Here is a 6,407-nt window from a genome sequence, read left to right as displayed (position 1 = left end):
GAGTCAGAAACATTTTAAAAAGGCATGTAAAAATATGTACAGAATATCAAAGCAAATTGTTCATTGAAAAAATAAATAATTTTTGATTCATGCAATGTGGCCTGTCTTTATCATCTGCTAACATAAACCACAAATTCAACATCATTCATCAGCTATCCTACACTGTAAAAATTGATACTCTATATTTACTCAATTAAATTGTGGCAACAGATTACAAGCAATATTGTTAATTACATTTAACACATTAGAATTAATTGGAATTAATCAAATGAGATGCTTGAAAGAAATTATTCAAAATGAGTAAAATAACATGGAAAAAATAATTAAAATATATTTAAAAATATCGGTTTTGTTGGATAAAACGAGAAGCACCCAGCTGCAGCCTGCATATAGAGGCGGGGTGGCACAAATTAACCCGCCCCATACCTACTGTGATTGGTTTGACCATCTTTCATAGGCATACATGATAGGAAATGCGTGTGTAGTTGGTGTACACTGTTAAAAATAATACATTATATTTAGTTAATAAAATTGTGGCAACAGATTACAAGCAATATTATTAATTAAATTTAACACATAAGAATTCATTAGAATTAATCAAATGAGATACTTAGAAATTAACCATTCAAAATGAGTTAAATAGCACAAAAAATAAGCTAAGTTTAAACAAATAGAAACAACAACAAAAAAATAACATTTCTTTAAGAAAAACACACTATGAACATTATGTTATGCATACCAGGCCAGTAGTTGGCGACTAAGAAACACAGCCCAAAAATGTAATTTACAAAGTCATGTTTTAGTTGATTACATGGAGATGATACAGGCATCATGTTCAAAAGCTCATGTTTTCAAGCTACCAAAACTGGAGACACCTGATGTTAACAAACAAAATCACTGCGGGAGAATAATCTAAATTTTGGTTACCATTACGGTGGTCAGTGTTTGCTGTAGTTGGGAACTTTACCCTTAACCTTTCAAACAAAGCTTTTTTTGGTTGCTGTAATTGTGAGATTGCCGCTAGATAAGCCAATAAAGAGTAAGATCAGATGGTGTTGTTTGTTTTGACAGCATTTGGTCTGGATTTCAGTTGTCCTATGTTTGAACAGCATAAGGTCTGGACATTTAAAAAAAAAAAAAAAAGAAAATTTTATTTAGGCACACAAACATCAAGAATCAGCCTGATAATCTCAACAATGGTGACCATCAAATATCTTGCTGCACTGCATTCGGGGTGCCACCAATCAAAACTAATTTATGGATCCCATCATGCTGTCTGTCACCATTCTTGAGAATCATATGCTGGTTCTTGATGTCACTTAGTGCCAAAGAGAAAGTTTCCCTTCTCCATCGCATTTTTTTTTTCTTAATCAGAATTCTTAAACTCTGGATTTCACATAAAAATCCAGGTCTTCTATTGCAGAATTACAGATGTTGCTTTAATGAATGTCAATTTGTCTCCGAGAACAGACTCAATTTATAATGCTCAGGCCAAACAAAGATTGTGCTAGATTATAACCAGGACCACCGCAATTCTGTCAGCAAATCTAGCTGTTATAATTCAGTTACAACAGCAGTACAAAATGTAACATTAAAAAGTCAAGGGTCAAGAGCCCTACTAAAGCAAACACTGACCACTATAATGGAAACCCTATAAATGTACCTTTTTTTCCTTCAGTGATTCTGTTTGTGAACCTTAGGTGTCTTCAATAACTTTTGGGGGACTGAAGACACAAACTTCTGAACATGATGCCTGTATCATATCTATGTAAGCAACAAAAATGTGAACATGTATAGTGTTTCATGATCCCCAACTACTGGCCTGGCATGTATAACATAGTATTCTTTAGCATAGTGTTTTTTGTTTCTTTGTTTTCAATAAAATCAATATTTTTGTGAAAATTTTAATTAATTTTTTCATGTTATTCTACTCATTTTGAATGGTTGGTTGTAACCATCTAATTTGATTATTAATAATTAATTATAAAGTGTTAAATTTAATTAATAATATTGAATGTAACATTTTAAACAATTTTATTGAGTAAATAAAGTGAATCATTTTTTACAGTGTACAAATCATCAAGGAATATACAATACACAACACCTCTTGCTTTGTACAACTTTTAACAAACGTTTTTACAAACCAGTTGATTTAGCAATCACTGCACAACACTTGGACACATGTTTGTAAGAGCACAGCAGACTGTGACAACTTTCTTCTTGTTCTTTCTCCTCTCCTGCCCTCTTGCTAATTACCTGATGTTTGAGGTATTTTCTTAACTGACGTGCAAACCTCTCTTTGTTCATCCCTTTCACTTCATTGTGGCCCAGAAGCAAAGATGGTGCCCAGTCAGGATGAGTATCCAGCATTTCAAATGCTGGTTGTCCTGTAAATACAGCAATTTTGTAGGTTATAGATAATTATGGACATCTTCATATACTTTCAACACACATACACACACACACACACACACACACACACACACATATATATATATATATATATATATATATATATATATATATATATATATACACACACACACATACATAATTATGTTAGTAGAAACTGGACCAGAAGATAAACAAAAACTAACAATTTTAAAGTGATCTTAATAAAACTATTGACAGTGTGTGACATATACATATATATATATATATATATATATATATATATATATATATATATATATATATATATATAATCAACTTCTTAGATATTGTGATTGTTGTTGCAAATGGAACATTATCTGTTGATCGCCACAAATTATGCATTGCTCTGGAAGTCAACACACACCGACGTTTAAGACAATAAGAACAAAATGAAAATATTCTATTTAGGTCAAAGTTAGAGACCACAGAACTCACCTGACTGAAAATGCAGCGAACACACTCTCGCTGATGCAGGGATGTTTTGGAAAGTAATTTTTTTTTCTCCTGATTGCGGCAACCCACGCGATCCGGCGTCTTTTCGTCAGCTCCTCCACCTGCTTCCCTTGTTGTTTTTTCCAGGAAGGAAAGCTGAAAAAACGTATTCCGTTGTTCAGTTTCCTCCCTGAACGATCGTGTGACCTGCTATGGCAGTTTTTGATCGAGCAGTAAGATTCCCCTCAACACTTGAACAAATGGTAGCTAGCGAGTTTTCTTAGCTTGTTTTTTTAACAGTGGCTGGAGAAAATCTGAATATATCTGCTTTATCTGAATATTTAAGGTCACTCACTGTCCGGGGCCGCGATAATTATTTGAAAAAGTTCACTTTAACGGACGGAACCAGATTGGTCGACCCGTACACAATCACTCATTGGATGGACGATCTGACAGGATTACCTCCGATTGAGTGGATTGAGAAACCGAGCGTGTATAGTAAAGAGAAATGATGAGGGCGTATAAATCCTTAGATTAAATAAAGAGTGACATTACAGTAAAATTATTATTAAGATGTAAATATTTTCTAGAAATAAAAATTCTGAAGACTGCAAATTAATTATAAACTTTCTGTATTTATTCTTTCTTACCATGTTCTTAAATTCCGGTCACAATTAATCACAACAATGTATATAAAATGTTCTCTGTCGATTCTGGCAACCAACAACACAACAAGACGACATTTTAAGCTCCTTGAGTAGCCGACCCTGTGTTGGTTTGTATTAGCCGCCTCCAGTTTTCCATTTGTTTTGCCTCCAGCTAGCGCCGTGACGTACCTGTGACGTCCGCGCAAAAGGGGTCTATTGGAAAGCTCTCAGAGCACCGGCAAGATGGCGGCGTGAATAGTCAGATGTTTCGAGCTCTCAGCACCAAACTTTTCTAAGGAAAGTAATTAACGTAACTATCAGCATAATTGTGTACGTTTTGATTTGTAAGATATATTTTTCAACTTGAAACATGCCCAAACCTGCACAAAAGAGAACCAGTGACTCAGGAAAAACTGATTCACACGTGCTTGCTAATAACGACCATGGCTACGAAAGTGGTTTGATTCGAGACAAGCATATGGCAGAAGATGAAGACGAATTTCCGCCATACCCTGTAACTCCGACTAAACCTCCACTTGCGAAAAAGCCAACTTTTACCAACGTGAAAACAGGGAATTCTAATACTGATTAAATAATCTTGACGCTCGCTAATCTTATCAATACACGGAGTGATGCGTTGGAATTGATGGTGCAAACCGCCTGTGCAGAGATAAAAGATATATAAAATGTTTTACATGGAGAAACGGATTGACAGGGGTGAACAGACAACCAGGCTGTGCATGAGTCGGGTGACGGATTTGGAGCGGTACGATAGGCGCTGGAACCTGCGGCTCAATGGACTGGCAGAGGCTACCAAAGAGAATGTGTGAGAAGAGGTTATCCGTGTGTGCCAAAAGCTGCTTCCACATGAAGCCGTGAAACTACCAGATGCTATAGATGTCGCTCAACGACTGGGTACCAATCGCGTTAATGAGACAAGGCCCCGTGCAACAATCATTCGCTTCACTGCCAGAAGGCTCAGAGATGCAGTTTGGAAAGCAGCTAAGAGCAGCGAGTTTCTTCGGAACCGAGGCATGCAGTTTAAGGAGGATCAGACAAAGGAGGATAGAGACAGTAGACAGAAGTTGTGGCCTCTGATCAAAAAAGCCTGCGATGAAGGAAAATCTGCTTATTTTGTCGGAGGTCGTGGATTTATTGAAGGTACTGAAGTGACAGGGTGAGAGGAGCAGACAAATGACTGTTCTTCAATATATTCTCAAGGTTCTTGATATATTCAAGAAAGTTGATCTCTATGTTTTCTTCTATAAACTCCAATAGCTAGGGTCATTAGTTTACACTCAAGTCTGGGTCGGACTGGAAGGGTTTGACCTGCCTACTGGAATGTTTCACAGTATTCTAAATACTGTTTGTTTTGTACTTTTATAATATTCTCGAGTTTTAAGAGAGTTGTTACGTTTCATCATCTACCGTTGGGAAGTTTGAGATTAAGATTATTTTCCTAATGTTTATTTAGCACTGCTAAAGGTGCTGATCTTGATACTACTTTGATTTCAGCGTTTACAGATTGATCACACAGTTCAATTGTCTAATATTCCTTAACTAGTCTGTCTCATCTTTCATTTGTTTCGTTTAATGCTAGGGGACCAAGAAATAATGTCAAAAGGAAAGCTCTTTTTCTATTTGCTAAACAGTTTAGGGCTGATTTTTGTTTTGTACAAGAAGCACACTCTACAACAGAGGATAGCAAATTTTGGACTTCACAATGGGGTAATTCCGTATGGTTTTCTCACGGGTCTGAACACTCGGCTGGAGTGATTACCTTAAAGAACAGATTTAATGGAGATGTTTTGCAAACACAATGTGATGCTGCAGGGCATTTTATTTGCCATGTAATTAAGTATGTTGATAATTTATTAATCCTGGGTAATTTATATGGGTATAATAACTATCAAGATAATAATTATCTTTTTGAATCCATAGAAAATATATTTTTTGGTTGGTTAAATATCCAAATGCCACTGTATTAGTTGGAGGAGATTTTAATATCGTATTTGATGGAACAACTGATAAATGGCCACCAGGTCGATCTAACATAAATAACAGTAATCTTAGAAATTTAATGGATAAATTCAATCTCATAGATATTTGAAGAGCCAAATTTCCACATAATAAGTCATTTACCTGGAGCAATAAAACAGGGTCCAGTCAGTCCAGAATTGACTTTTGGTTAGTGTCCGAGAACTTTAATATAGATAATTTGGTAGTTGATATTGCTTCTACCCCATTAACAGACCATAAAGCTATAAGTATTAATATTAAATTATCTAATACAAGGTGTTTCAATAATGGGACATACTGGAAACTCAACAATACATTGTTAATGTATGATGAAGTAAAAAGAGAGGTATCTAGATTGATATGCCAATTCTGGGGTAAAGCTAACAAGGAGAATTCTTTTTGTTCAAATTGGGAACTTCTGAAATTTGAGGTCACTAAATATTTAAGGAAATGTGGCAGCCAATTAGCAAAATATAAAAGAGCTGAAGAAACCGCCATTATTGTTGAAATTACTAAATTAACAAATAAATGTCCAGACAGTTTATTAAATGAAGAAAAAATATGATCTGATCTGCAAATCAAACTAGATGAACTTTATAGAAGGAAAGGTGAAGGTGCGTTTGTTCGATCAAGGAGACGTTGGCTTGAGGAAGGCGAGCAAAATTCACAATACTTCTTTAATTTGGAGAGGCACCATATTAATAATAACTTAAGTAAATTAAATGTTAATGGGATTGTTACAAAAGACCATAAACTAATTTCTAATGACTGGTTTGAATTTTATAAGAAAATATATACTTCTAATTACTCTCCATCTATATCTGATGCTTTTTTAAACTCTATAGAGGTAAAAACTATTGACAAAAATGAAAGAGT

The sequence above is a fragment of the Carassius gibelio genome, chromosome B22 (assembly GCF_023724105.1).
Source record: "Carassius gibelio isolate Cgi1373 ecotype wild population from Czech Republic chromosome B22, carGib1.2-hapl.c, whole genome shotgun sequence".
NCBI lineage: Eukaryota > Metazoa > Chordata > Actinopteri > Cypriniformes > Cyprinidae > Carassius > Carassius gibelio.
This window is presented reverse-complemented; position numbering follows the sequence as displayed.